We start from the raw sequence: 16,225 nt of genomic DNA on the forward strand, positions 1-16,225 counted from the left end.
AGACAGCCATTACCTTCCAAAAAACTAGACAGATGTTTCGTGGCCAGCTTTTCCAAGATCTTGATTGGAAAGGGAAGTAATGAAATGGGTCTGTAATTAGCGGGGCAGGAAGGGTCCAGTGATTCTTTTTTCAGCAATGGGGAGACGACCGCCAGCTTCCAACTGTCTGGGACCTGCGCGGAGTCGAGAGATTGGCAGCAGACTGCGTGGAGGGGGGGGAAACAATTCTTCCCTAAAGGCCTTCCAAAGTTTGTGCGGGAGTGCATCAAGTGGAGACCCTGATGAGACACTATCTGCTAAGGCACCAAACTCTGCAAAGGACGGAAGAGGAAAGCTATCCAGCCTAGCTTTCCCAGTCTCTTGACATTACATTTGCAATGCATTTGACCCTGTAAAGAATTTACAGGTGCTTCTTATCAAATCAAACCCATAAAACGAGCTGTCCAACTGAATATTTCTCATTGGCTAGAATAGTGTCTATAATCTTCCCAACACATTGAGCTCAGCTCTCCAATTCAACGCTTCAAAAGTTTCAAGATGATCTGACTCAAGATGACATCTCCATGCCTAATTAAGTAAGACCGGCTGCAGTTCCTGTGCAGAAACATCAAAATGCACTATCTCAGAGACTAAATTAGGCCTTCATCTTTAATGAGGCAAGCACGTGCTCACAGTATTGGTGGCTCTTGTTTTTCTAGGGAGTACCAGTAAAACACAGCACTGGTGACATATTGGAGTCAGATTGAATACCCAGGCTGATGTATCCAATTCCACTGACATTTTCAACAGTGCAAACATATTTCACTGAACATGACTAGATTCTCAATATAATTTAATAAGGAAAAATCCATATTGTTTCCTTAAAAAGAGACCTAATACGTTGACGTATATTAACCAGCATATACATATATCAGAGACAAAATTTGCAATGAAAACAATTAGAAATTCAACACAAAAATCCCAATTCTTTCGATTTTCTGCATAATAGAAACGAAGATTTGAAATCATACAACTTTAAGAGTGCCATCATTTAAGGGCAACAGCTACACACACGTGCAGGGAAAGAAAAGAAAATGTGGTGTCACTGTTTCCACCTAAGAGATGGAGCAGATAGGTTTGTTGTCTGGTCTCAATGGATCACCCACCATGTGTGATTACTTCTGATGTATTTGGTTTAGTATCGAGCACAGCCTCATTTTATTGAATTAAGGAAGTGTTTACATTGATTTACAAACGTAAATTATAAATTAAAGTACAATTAAAAAAATGATCACATCAACAGATGTGTGTCTTTAGATACTAGCTGTCACAATAATGCAGAGCCGTCTGAAAGATTTCTGGGGCCCTGGATAAGAAATATATTGGGGTGTCCTCTGTGAAACAACTTTGAATATCAATATTCCTTTTTTCTAATTCACCCCTATGTTGCCTAACAGTACTGAATGACAGCCAAAGGTTAAAATACAGAAGATCACAGAAGTGAGATAGAGAGAAATTTCACTTTCTGAGGGCCCCCTTGGAAGGTTGGGGTCGTGGGCAATTGCCCTTTTGCCAATGTCTTAAAACGTCTCTGTTTTAGAACAAACAGCAACATTGCACTTATGCTGAGGATATAGTCAAAAGGGACGGCTGGATCTCATATGAAAAACATGGCATTCTAAAATGTCGTCATCTATTTGGAAGAGGTTGAGGGAATGTATTATAGTGCACTCTGACATTCTCCACTTACCTCCACTTCCAGAATTGGCACGAAATGAGGGAAAGATATGAAACATTTGTGTACATATGCACACCACATAAATATCAGTTACTCTTGTGGTAGTATTTACTCAACAGGTGTATTTAATTACTTTGTGATGTTATCCATAAACGGGTCTGGTATCTCAATGTTTGCTTCTCTGGAGAAATAAAAAATACAGACACCTTCGAGAAATGAAAAATACATCTCTGCCTTTGGGGTGGGCCACTTAAACTCAAATACCTCTGATTCTTATGACAATATATCTCCCATTTCTGTGTTCTCATATCTCTCAATCTCAGTAATGTTTTGAAGTATGTTAATATGTTAATAAAGGAAAATGTTAAAAAGGGTGTCTCTGTAGACTTAGAAAAATAGGTTGGTAAAATGAATGCCTAGTGTTAATGCCCCCGTTGCTCATTGTTGTGTGAGTAGACAGACGGCTTCTGTTGCTGGCAGGCTTCACCCCCACTTTGCTCATCTGTAACATTCCTAGGTAAGCCACAAATATGTTCTCTTCAAACCATGCTGCCTGTGCGCTGCAGTGAAGACCCGTGCCCCAGTAGGGAAACTAACATCTGTCCAATCTGCAGCAATTGCATTGTTCTGTGTAATGCTGCAAAGATTTATCTAACGAAGAGTAAATCTGCATTTCAGACTTTGCTATCTGCTTATGATATAGTATTATGCAACAGACGTCTCTTCGATATGCAAATAAATAATACTAATACTTTGACACTAATTTGGCAGGAAGTCTCAAAAATAGTTTAAAGGAATTTCATAAGCAAGTCTCAATCAGAGTGACTAATTGCTGTATTTTCTCTATGTGCTATAAAACGTCTCTATCACAGTAGCAGGGGCATAGCTTCCATTGGTGCAGAAAGTGCAGTGGCACCAAGGCCCAGAGACCTGAGGGGCCCTTTGAACCATGCTCATGGCTGCATTTCACAGCACAAGCAAGAGCCAGGGGCCAATTTCCTTCCTTTCACCAGGGCTTGTAACGCACTGGTTGCACCACTGGTTCTGTCAGCTTTACTCACTCATCTCTGCTACACATTCATCTAGAACTGGGGGAATAAACATGATTTAGGATAAAATCCCGGCTATCAGGTGATCTCATTTTAATTAAGGCCCGTGATGCTTGAATCAGGCCCTAAACCTGTCCCTACTGGCGGGCAAATATTTGGAAGCTAAAGGGTCCTCATTCCACATGGCATACGTCGATCTCTCCGCAGCATTTGACTGTGTGACACACTCAACGCTGTGGAGTACAATCTTGAAAATGGGAGCTCCTACGCCAATTGTGGACTTTCTCCGTGAATTGTACACAGGCACCACAGGTAGGGTAAGATTCGGGACAAAGGGTGAGCTCACTAATCCCTTTAGGGTGGAAAAGGGGGTCAGGCAGGGGTGCGTACTGGCCCCCTTTCTATTCACCCTCTATACGAATGGCCTGGAGGCTGCCATGCTACAAGGCAGCAAGGACCTCCCGTTAACAGCCCGCCAGCAAATACCAGCACTCCTATATGCCGACGATGCTGTCATTTTAGCAAGAACACCAAACGAACTACAGATGGCCTTGAATAGATACTGTGACTTTATGGCAAGTCTAAATCTGAAACTAAACGCAAAAAAAACTTACATAATGCACGCAGGGGAGAAAAAAAATGCAAAAAATAGGAAGCTACTGGCACAGGGTGAACATCTGGATAGGACCAAAACGTACCCCTACCTAGGGATCGTCATAGACGAAAAATTCAAATGGACTCCAGCTATTAATGCAAGAAAATTGGTATTCCTTCGAGAGACATCCTCGCTAAAAACCTTCTCGCAGAGATTGGGGCAGCGACCAATTAAAGAACTAGTCCAAATATATAACTCAAAATGTGTAAGCACAGCAACATATGGGGCGGGGATCTGGGGCTTTACAAACGTGGATTCAATTCAAAGAATAGAGAACTCTTTCCTTAGATATTTGTTAGCGGTGCCTAAAACTTGTTCCACCTATGCCTGCCACACTGAGCTGGGCATTGATTACATTACAGATATTATTAAACTGCAACCAATAATGCTGTGGCGCAGAATATGGGTTACCGAGCAATGCCATCTGACCAGGACGATTATTCAAGACATCTTAACGTTAGACTACTCTAAGAAAATCAAATGGCTGTCATATGTCAAAGCGCTACTTACAGATCTCGGATACAGGAAGTACTTCGATTATCCATCGCTGATAAAGGAAATCCCAAAAAAGAACCTAAAGAGGGAGTGTCTAACTCACCTACGTCAGCTACGCTTATTAACTGAGGTCCATAAACCATCTGTCCAACACTCCATATTAGTCCAGACTGTGTTTACTGTTGAACCTTACCTGAATTTTAAAATAACACATTTTGAAAGAATGCTGCTTACCCGATTTAGACTTGACCTGTTTCATTTGCTAGTTGCATTCCCAGAGCAAAATGTTAGGACATCTACACTTCCTATGTGCCCCTGTGACTCGGTGTCCTCACAATCAACGATACACACAACGCTATTCTGCAAATTTTTTACTGAGCCCCGTAAACGTTGGATATTGCCTATTTTGAATTTCTGGGGTCTTCGACAATGTCGCCCAGCGTACCTAGCATTACAGTACCTTGAAAATGAAAACTATGCAAAGGCGATCATATTTTACCTTAAATTCTGCATACGCCATCGCACAAATTTATAAGTATGAACAACACTGCTATTTCACATCAAGGAAGGAACTGAGATAATAGGAAAATTGTACGCTATCGTAAATGTCGAAAAAAAAATCTTGCACAAACGGAACTGACAAGCACTTGCTACTTTTAATAAGTTTTCTCTTAAACAAAATGCATATTTAACTGTTCTTCTTTAACTTTTTTTTAAAAAACTGTAATTGTCTTTTTCTCTCTTTGAACTTTTATGGTGTTTTTACAAAACTACCGAATAAAGTTGTTATTGAATTGAATTGAATTCACAGCCAAAGGTTAAAATACAGAAATTCACAGAAGTGAGATAGAGAGAAATTTCACTTTCTGAGGGCCCCCTTGGAAGGTTGGGGTCGTGGGCAATTGCCCTTTTGCCAATGTCTTAAAACGTCTCTGTTTTAGAACAAACAGCAACATTGCACTTATGCTGAGGATACAGTCAAAAGGGACGGCTGGATCTCATATGAAAAACATGGCATTCTAAAATGTCGTCATCTATTTGGAAGAGGTTGAGGGAATGTATTATAGTGCACTCTGACATTCTCCACTTACCTCCACTTCCAGAATTGGCACGAAATGAGGGAAAGATATGAAACATTTGTGTACATATGCACACCACATAAATATCAGTTACTCTTGTGGTAGTATTTACTCAACAGGTGTATTTAATTACTTTGTGATGTTATCCATAAACGGGTCTGGTATCTCAATGTTTGCTTCTCTGGAGAAATAAAAAATACAGACACCTTCGAGAAATGAAAAATACATCAATGCCTTTGGGGTGGGCCACTTAAACTCAAATACCTCTGATTCTTATGACAATATATCTCCCATTTCTGTATTCTCATATCTCTCAATCTCAGTAATGTTTTGAAGTATGTTAATATGTTAATAAAGGAAAATGTTAAAAAGGGTGTCTCTGTAGACTTAGAAAAATAGGTTGGTAAAATGAATGCCTAGTGTTAATGCCCCCGTTGCTCATTGTTGTGTGAGTAGACAGACGGCTTCTGTTGCTGGCAGGCTTCACCCCCACTTTGCTCATCTGTAACATTCCTAGGTAAGCCACAAATATGTTCTCTTCAAACCATGCTGCCTGTGCGCTGCAGTGACGACCCGTGCCCCAGTAGGGAAACTAACATCTGTCCAATCTGCAGCAATTGCATTGTTCTGTGTAATGCTGCAAAGATTTATCTAACGAAGAGTAAATCTGCATTTCAGACTTTGCTATCTGCTTATGATATAGTATTATGCAACAGACGTCTCTTCGATATGCAAATAAATAATACTAATACTTTGACACTCATTTGGCAGGAAGTCTCAAAAATAGTTTAAAGGAATTTCATAAGCAAGTCTCAATCAGAGTGACTAATTGCTGTATTTTCTCTATGTGCTATAAAACGTCTCTATCACAGTAGCAGGGGCATAGCTTCCATTGGTGCAGAAAGTGCAGTGGCACCAAGGCCCAGAGACCTGAGGGGCCCTTTGAACCATGCTCATGGCTGCATTTCACAGCACAAGCAAGAGCCAGGGGCCCATTTCCTTCCTTTCACCAGGGCTTGTAACGCACTGGTTGCACCACTGGTTCTGTCAGCTTTACTCACTCATCGCTGCTACACATTCATCTAGAACTGGGGGAATAAACATGATTTAGGATAAAATCCCGGCTATCAGGTGATCTCATTTTAATTAAGGCCCGTGATGCTTGAAAATATACAACCTCCAGAATTGAATTACAGGTAGCGTTCGTTGTCTGGGTGGTGGCATGGTTTTTGACCAACAAAACTAATGTACAATTTGGTCTTAGTACGGTTATACATGATAATCTGCAACATAGGAACATATTTTATGAGTCTGTTTTGCTTCTAATAAGCAATGTGAAGGACGATCTAATAAAAATAATCTATTAGTACTTTTATAATTAGCATTTTTATTGTCGGTATAAATATTATGAGGGCATTTGGAGATATACACAAATTCTCTGTATGCCATATCGCCCTTTTATCCTTGTTTTGTACTTGTCCAGTTCCACTATCCCGGGATCCTTCCATATCCCTTACAAGTCTACATTCATTTCATAGGTGTTCCTCCGTACAGTACTAGTTTTGCTCAGCAAATTGCCTAAACCACACAGGCTATGCCACGCATGCCTTTTCCACGCAAGCTAAACACTGCTTGCCTTCACCACACATATTCCTTAGCCGCGCATTTGCATGGTTAAGTCAGTCAGTGGTCTATTTACAGAGACTGGATTGGGGAAAGTGAAACAGGGAGGGTTGGGAAATGAAGGACTAGGACACAGCTTGGCAAGTAGTGCTTGGGGGGGATAGTTTCCACAGGGGGTAATTTTCAGGGGGGTAGTTTTAGGCCTCAGGGGAAAGGGGCAGTTATCAGGGCTGGGGCCATTTAAGCGCTCAGAGCGGGGGGAAGGGGTTGGGTAGTTTTTTAGGCTGGGGGTCATTTTATGACTTAGAGTCGGAGGCTGGGGTCAGGATTGTTTTTTGGTCTGGCGGCCATTTTGGGGCTCAGGGCAGGGGGCCTGGGTCAGGGTAGTGATTTTGGGCTGGGGGCTAGGTTTTAGGGTGAGGGGTGAGGGGTTGGGCAGGATGCATTGCAGAGGGGGGGGGCAGTTTTTAGGGCTCAGGGCAGGGGGTCAGGGTAGTCTTTAGGGCTCAGGCGAGGGGGAATTGCAGTGCTGGGTAGGCCCTGGGGGCTTGTTTTTAGGGATCAGGGCAGGGGGTTGGGGTGTGATCTTTACCACGCATGCCTTTACCAATCATGCTTTTTCAATGAAATTCGTTGTAAAGGCATGGGTGGTAAAGGCATGCATGGTAAAAACCAGTTGTGGTTAAGACCCCGTTGTTTACGTATGCGCTGTTGAGGCATGCGTTCTATCATACAACCGTTTTGCCCTGATGAGTGGGTGTCATCACTAGCAACAAGGGTGTGCACCATGTTGTACAAATACAGACCATTTTACGCCGCCATTTTCAATAAAGAAAGAGTAATGCAGAGTTAAAGTCCACAAAGAATACATAACAAAAGCACATTCATATCAGCCATACAATATAGGTAGTCGTCTAAGTAACATGGCTCAGAATCATTGTCCACCACATACATAAATTGTGGCTCGCGGGCTGCAGCGAGCAGCATTGTCAGGGCCTCCTGGGGTGAACGAGGGCTTTGAAAGGAATGGAATAATCAGCATGTTATTTATACACCAGAGATTATTTAATCTGCTTCGTGACCTCCAATGTCATGCAGAATGCCAGCGTTTGCTGAGTCGTGGAAAACCTGATATAAAGCATTTAATTAAATGAAGTGCCATAAGTCAATAAGATACAGCCTTTCTTACCTCTGTATATTTTCAGATTGTCTTATTAGTTCGGAGAAATATATTTTTAAGAATTTTGCTTCACCACCTAGCAGATAAAAATGCAATACGCAAATGGGGCATGCACAGTAACCTAGACGGCAACAGGATTTCATAGAATGAAAACAGAAAACAACACTAACTCAAAGGAAGTATTCAAGATCCTATATATTGTGGATAGAAACTAAAAGCTAAACACAAAAGATTCAAGTTCAATGTTGTTGAGTCAGAGACAAGAAAAAAGACAAGAAATGCACTTATATCTAAAAATAAAACGAACATCGGATCGCGAGTAACAAATGTTTATGCTTACAAACAATTTTAGTTTTTTTTTATATAGGCTAGGGCTCGGCTGGCAGCTTTTCCACCAATAAAGTTTCACAAAAGCCACGACAAAGTAAAACAAGCAATGGCAAAAGACTGGCAGCCAACACTACACGCACTGGATTTGCCAATTCTTGTCTCTGCTTCTTATGACCCCCCACTTGACCTCAGCTAAACTCAGGGCCTCGTTAATCTGTTGCAAACCCTACATTATTTTGGCAGCATTTCTTCCCGAAGGTGAAAAGCGAACACTTTCTGCAATATGCTAACTCTTCTCTAGGAGTGTACAGTATGCACCCTAAATATCGAAACAACGATGTCGATCAAACAGAATATCCAGGCCAAAATATCGACAGGTAATTATTGATATGCATACCTAACGTCACAAAAAAAGAAAAAAAAATATTATAATATGTATATATATATGTATATATATATATATATATAACAATCCAGCCGGTAGCCGCGCCTAACATTCCAAGCGCAGAATCCAGCGCGTGGACACAAAAAGTACGCCCAAAGCCAGTCTTTCGATATTTGTTGCTTTTATTTAATCATAAGGTGCAGGGTGAAAAAATGCCGAACAGACGAGTTTCGGACAAAGCGTCCTTGCTCACTGTTGGCGGGAATGTGGACCACAGTTCATATATATAGCGTACATTTCACGATACCGTGCCCAAATTCGAGTGTATAGAAATAGACATAGGACTCACACATTGCCTAAGCCTATATTGAAACGAAAATGGGCCCCATTTTAGAATGGTGCAGGTACAATACTGTCAAAGCATAAAATGTCATTACAGATAATTATTGTACAGCTGTACACTAATAGTATGTGATGGGGCAATTGCAAAATTTATACATATCGGATCAAAACGCGCAAATAACGATACAAATATCCATTAATAGAGACAATGACCGTACAAATACATATATAATTGATACTACACATATATATATATATATATTCATCCACGCGCGCAGCGGTACCAGTAGTGTAAACAGGAGAGCACTTGCAGGTCCTTGTTGAAGTTATCTATTCGTGCACAAACCCCCCCTCCCTCCCCACCACCCCGCACTGCCTTTCTCTATGTCAGTTTCCCCCAGTGTATGACCCATTTTTAAAGTGCTGAACGTGAATTACGTGAATAAAAAGCAACATAGAAATAGAAGATGGCCTCGCTTAGTCACCGCATAATGCAGAATACATGGCGGCCATCTTAGAACATGTTCCAGAGTTAATATAGATTCCCAACAAATCAGTACTCCAAAGTTATATATCAATATATACACTATTTACAAGTGGTTTAGAAAAGGGAAATATAAACATGTATATACACATTTCATGGTTAGAAGATCCACAAATTGAACATGATTAGAAAAATTGCATATTATTATGGGATCATTCTATCAGATCAGTCAGTGCTGGAAGTTGCAGCTAGTGCCAGAGGTAAATACCTCTAGTCAACCTAAATAGATATTAATTATTGCCGCTTGAAAACCACTAAAATACTGGCTCACTGACATAATTATGCTCTGAATGGGCAAACAACTCGGAGTACTAGTAAATGAACATAATTACGCCCTGAATGGGCATACCAACAAAACTATAAACGTGAAGGAAGGCCTAAAAATCAAATCTATTTTTACAATAATTGCAGGGATTAAAAACTCTCAATTAATCATCTAATTTGCCTAAAGGACGGTAGAAAAAGAGGAAAGGCGGAAAAGAGAAGAGGGAAAACAAAAATAATTTCTCTCCAGTTATTCTAAATGAGCCCATAGCTCCTCATCAATATTGAGGCCCAGGGGAACTACAGTTTGGAGATCTATTATGTCTTTAGATTCTAGGGCCCTCACAGCCCTTGTCCTGTCCCCTCCCCTTTCCCTCTTTGGTACTTGATCAATGCAAAAGAATTTCAGTTGTTTTGGATCACTCTTATGCACTTGTTTGAAATGGCAAGCCATCGCATAAGTCTGATCTTTCTTAGTGGCTCACATGTGCTCCAGTATCGTTTTTTTTGCTGGGTGGATGGTACTACCCACGTATCTTTTTGGACACGGGCATTCTAATACATATACAGTGTATTCAGAGTTGTCATTCAACAGTCGATTGATTTTTCTTGTCTGTCTAGTTTTTACCCTACTTTCCAGGGTTACATAATCCAGTACTTTGTGGCTCTGTTTGCAAGCCTTACAATTAAGGCATGGAAAAAACCCTCTCACCATGTTCGTTTGTGGTACTGGTAACTGGAAGAAGCTGTGTACAAGATGATCACCTAACGATTTGCCACATCTGTATGTAATCAATGGATATTCTGGAATTACTTTTTAAAAAGGTATCTGTTCAAAGAATATGCCAATTTCTCTTAAAATCTTAAACCACTTCTGAAGATTTGACATTATAGCGTATGATCATTCTAACTGGGGTGAATGTAGATGTACTTCCAGGTTTAGATGTTTTGGGTATCAGTAGTTGCAGTCTATCTATTTTCTTTATTTTGTGGGAAGCCTGATGTAAACCGCCTGCGGAGTAGCCTCTATGTCTAAACCGCTGGAGAGCCTCATCTTTGGCCTTTTCATACTCTCCGGCGGTTGTACACATTCTTTTTAGATGGAGGAGTTCCCCATAGGGGATATTGTTAACCATACTCCTGGGTGGGCACATCTAGAATGGAGCAGGGCATTGCCCGCTGTGGGTTTTGTATATAGGCGAGTTGAGATTTTCGAATTGTTTATATAGTCTTCCACATCAAGGTAGCAGACACTGGTGTTGCTGATTTGATCACTGAATTTCAAAATGAGATTATTGCAGTTCAGGAAGGTAAGATACTCTTCTACTGCAAGACGGGTGCCCTTCCACAAGATGAACAGATCATCAATGTAGCGGGCCCATAATACGATGTGGTCTGACCATCATGCGGGTGAGTCCCCCCAGGCCAGGTGCTTCTCCCACCAGCCAACGAAAAGGTTTGCATAGCTGGGGGTGAAGCACATGCCCATCGCTGTTCCCTGTTGCTGTTTGTACAGTTGGCCTGAGAACATGAAAATGTTGTTCTCAAGGTAAAAGGTAAGCATGGCCAAAAGCTTCTCATTGTGCTTAATGTATTTTAGGGGTCGCTTGTTGAAGAACCACTTGACAGCCTCTACACCATCCTTATGATTAATACATGTGTAGAGGCTGGTGATGTCTAATGTGATGAGGAGCATGTCTTCCTCCCAGTTGACACCTTCAATTATTCTAAATAAATCACCTGTGTCCATTATGTCGGAACTAACATCTCTGACCCATGGTGCCAGGAAAACATCTATGTAGGTGGAACAATTCTCCAGTAAACTATTGATAGATGCAACAATAGGTCACCCTGGTGGTCTACTGGTGTTTTTATGAATTTTAGGGAGGTCATAGAATGTGGGGACTACAGGATATTCACAGAATAAAAAATGATTTTCATATGAATCAATCAAACCCTCCTGCCTCCTAGTCTTTATACAATTTGCATACACAGTTGTAGTCGTCTCCTAACTGGCTTAGGGCTTCTGTAATATAATGCTCTTGAGTGAAAAGAACAATGTTACCGCCCTTGTCTGAGGGGCTTTATTATGATTGAATCATCATTCCTGAGTGATTGAATAGCCTGCCATTGTTCAATTGGAATATCGTAATCTTTATTATTTTTGTTAGATTTGTCATTTCTCAATTTCTTAAGGTCAGTGATAACAGTGTCTCTGAAGACATTGATTGCATCGAACGCTGTTTGTGGTATTCTTCTAGTTTTTCTCTTCAGACCACTTTTGCCGCCAGTCTGTGTAACGCCCGCTATTTGTAGAACATTATCATTCACTGGCTGTTGAAAGGTGTCAATGTCTGATTCAGAGGTTTCTAGGATTGTAAAGTCAAAAGGGTATCTAGGTCAGAGCCAACGAGTAAGTCCATGTCATTAGTTGGAATAGTCTCTTGATTTGGAGTCATTTGAGGATGTAGTAGATGTATTTTTTGTGACGTCAGTTTTCGGGTGTATTCAAACAGGTCCACTCTCGTTTCAACAAAGTCAAAATCCGCGGTGGGGCAAAAAGTCAATCCTAATTGTAGTACTTGTGTTTCTGCTTTACTAAGTACTTTGTCTGAGAGGTTAATAACTGTTTTAGTTGTTACCATCTGCCTCGCTTGCCCTTACTTCTGGTGACTCTGGGAGAAGGTGCCTCTTCGACTGCTTTTCCTGCTCCTTCTCGTTTTTCGCTTCTTTTTTGACTGCTGGACTGGTGGGTGAGTTTGTTGCGCCAGTCTCTGGCGGATTTCCCAAATTAATTTGTATTCTTGAAAGTAAGTTGACCCGGTGGCTGAGTGACTTTCCTCCGCAGTTCCTTGTTCTCCCTCTGAGACTTGCACCTCTGACTCCGAGATCAATTGTATGCCTATGTTTCCCTATAAGAAATCCATATCTTGTCCCTCAGTATTCTGCCCTCAATATTAGTGTATCTCTATAGTGTCAGTTTTGATATTCAGTAGTACAACCTTCAGACTCTATTGGTGACCATAGAGGTCAAATCAGCTTTGTTGAGATGCTACAGTTAAAATTACACAATGAACAGCTGCCCTCAAAACCTAGTCCAAGACTTACCTTGGCCCGATGAAAAGAGACCCTGACCACAATCAAGCAATATTCCTGAACAATTCTCTACTAACTACTATCATCAAAGGGTAACTTGGATAGTATATTTTATTACTTCAAGCTATTATTGAAATTATCATTTCTACCCAATACACTTGTCATATTTGGAATTCCAACATTGTGTTGTTTCCTCTCTGCTGTATATGCTTTTTTACTGCAAACACCTTTTTCAACTGACCACTCTGTTTTTTTAAAATGCTGTTGAGGTTTTGGTAAAAGTCACTTAGAGTGAATGGATGCCTTTACTTTTCTAGTAGCTCAGTATCTTAGAGAGAACATTCATGACACAGTCAGTGTCTTGTAACTTGCATTTTCTGAGTGTACCCCAGTCACTGTAGTCACATATATCATCCTTCTGCAGTTTCTACATGAGAAATAACTGATAGCCCAAATACTCCTCCATTAATTGCCATCAGATGCCATAAGAATTCATGAGAAGAGTAGGAAGTAATGCTGCATTGATGGGACCTGTAGTCAAACACAGCTGACTGCAAGCTTGTTCCCTGGTTTCAATCCTAGGATGGAATTGTGGACGGATCTTCTTCTCTCAATGAAACAACACCTCATATTTCTCCTCCTGCAGCATGCAGCCGCAACAGGAGAAACAGCAATGTTGCATAGACGTTCATTGATTAGCACTAGGAAAATTAATGTTTCCAAAAAATAAATTTTTCGTTTTTTGTGTACCATTAGATTTGTGTTAGCTTAAATCGGTACAAAAATGTCTCTTTTTGTTTTTTGTAAATAGTTGGGCCACCTGAGCCGCCGACATCATCATTATGATGTTGCTGATTGTTATATATTTCATGAGCATAGTTGAAGTCTTTTTTACTTTTTGTTCAATGATTTAATATCTGGACTGATAGAAAAGCCTACTTAAAATTCTTTTCAGAACCAGTTCACTATCTAAACATGCTTCCTAAATACATAATGCTGCTGATGGTTTTGCCTCATTTGTATTATGCCCATTCATAGTTGACGAGGATACCGGATCATGGTTTCTTCGAGTGACCTTATCTCCCTTGTAAACGTATTCTGCATGCAGGTTTTTGGATTTCTACTAAAAAATACATACCTGTACATCTGACAAAATGTGTTTTGGCTCTACGTTTCCATTTAAGGTAATTTAAAAAGACGATACAATCTTCTTTGCAATCTTGATCTGTAGTCTTCTTTTACCTTCTCTTTGTTAATGATGCAAGTTCTGTCTCCCCTTCCAGGGAATTGACCCCCAATAATGCATAACAAATCACTTCTTAGCATTTGGCCTTCGCTTTCCAGTTCAGGGGAGATGAGCCTTTGGCCATTTTGGCAGAAATACACTGCGTATTTCTGATTAGAAACCAAAATGCTTGAAGAATCAAGCTCTTAAAGAACATCTAATTTATATTGTACAGAAAGCGTCTTGATTCCACTTGGGTTTGCAGCCGTATTCCATATTCAATGCACCATAGCTTGTCCTTGGTCCCATTCAAAGGCAAATCAGGGATATTCCTACTGAGAACCTGATAATGCAGCAGGCAGCACGCTGCAGCTCAGCTCCTGAGATAATCGTTGATGGCCTCCATGACTATGAATGCACCTTTTGACTGTGCCCAACCTTGTGCAGGCTTTCGGCCCCACTCCTCATGGCATAGATGCATAACTCATGTAAGCATAGCACAGAAAGGGGGGCGAACCACAACTCTGTTTGTTAATGTTGCACCATCTGCAGCATACACACCAATTTACTGAGATAATTAATGCATGAACTCTGTACACAACATTGTTAGGTTCCTGCCCATGCCTGGAAAACGTAGAAAGGAACAAATATTTTCAGCCTTCTTATTGACCAGCAGTATACTAAATCAAGGGGTCAAATTGCAGATCAAATGCCAACTAGTATGGAATGGATGTTACTTGCTGTGTCTTTTGGCCATTTCTTTGAGTATTTTGGATGATCATCAGGACATGTTGTATGCTACTACATACAGAAACACTACATCAACTTACCACTACATCAGATCTACATCAAGCTCAATAGGATGTTAATAAGATGTCAAGGAATTAGCAACTACATGTATGCCCCTACAACATTTATATTTCTACTTCTACCCTAATCTTACTCCTAACTCAACACTCATCCAAACCCTTCTCCTGACCCTACACCTGACCCTATTCTAAGGTGATTCCTTACAGTATCCCGTAAGAGTGACCTAACATTAAAGTAAATCCTACTTTTAACCCTCACACTTAATATAACCAAAGCATAACTCTAAAATAAACCCTAACTGTTCTTACAGATACCTATATACTTACCTTATATGAGATAGTGCCATTCTCAGTAGTGATATTCAAGGTAGTTGTCACATCTGATGTAGCCGCTGGCTCCAATTGCGATGCTTAGATGCTGCAGTGGATTTGAATTGATGTGAATACAATTTAGGGCAATTCATCTCCACCTAACAACGTGAACTGACAAATTGCAAAACCACCAAAACTGATTTTTCTGAAAAGCTTGATACTGCTGTCCTTTTCTTTTAGAAAAGCATAGAAAGAAGGACTTTCTGTATAAAAGCAAATTATGTGCTACTACCGATTGTATGATGGAAGAACAATTCTCTAAACCATGCATGCCTTAACCACGCAGTCTTAACAACGGCTGAGTCTTTAAGATGAATGCCATTACCACACATTCCTTTACAACAAATTTTGCTGGAAAGGCATGATTGGTAAAGGTATATGTGTAGTAAAAATCACACCCAAGCCCCCCCTTTCCTGAGCTCTAAAACCCGACCCCCAGTCCTGCAATCTACATGTCCATCCCTAAGAAACTACTCTGACGCCCTACACTGAACCCTTAAACCCGGCCACCAGCCCAAAAAACTACCCTGATCCCAGCCCCCCTGTCGTGAGTCTGAAAACTGGCCCCCAGCCCTGAAAACTGCAAATTCCCCTGTCCTGAACCCGAAAACTCGTCCCCAGCCCTGAAAACTACATCAACCCCACCTCCCGCTCCCCGCCCCCTGCTGTGAGCCCTAATACCCACCCGGCCCTAAAAACTACCCTGACGTCCCACCACCCACCGGTCCAAGTCCTACTTACCAAGCTGCATCCCAATCCTTCCTGTCCCGATTCTATATTTTCTTATCACCACCCATTTGCTCTGCATCTAGAGCACTGACTGCCTTAGGCATGCATATGCGTGGTTAAGGCAAGTGCTATTCTGCTTGCGTAGAAATGGTACGCAGGTGTTAAGCCTGCATTGTAAATGCTGTTTCCCGCCTCTACCCAATTCCTAATCTGAATATGATATGTCTTTTCTTGAACTAAAAAGGGGCATCTTCTCTGTCGGTGACTGTGGTGATTTAAAATATGCGCTTTACGCAGACAATTAATTGTTTCATCATATATGTCATCCATA

General features: G+C 40.9%; 1 protein-coding gene across 5 annotated transcripts in view; it reads left to right on the plus strand.

Moving 5' to 3' along the window:
• Positions 1 to 16,225, plus strand: part of GRIA2 (glutamate ionotropic receptor AMPA type subunit 2) — a 512,702-nt gene that overhangs the window by 165,007 nt on the left and 331,470 nt on the right. The gene's annotated exons all lie outside the window — the stretch shown is intronic.

The sequence above is a fragment of the Lissotriton helveticus genome, chromosome 2_1 (genome assembly GCF_964261635.1).
Source record: "Lissotriton helveticus chromosome 2_1, aLisHel1.1, whole genome shotgun sequence".
NCBI classification, from domain to species: Eukaryota; Metazoa; Chordata; class Amphibia; order Caudata; family Salamandridae; genus Lissotriton; species Lissotriton helveticus.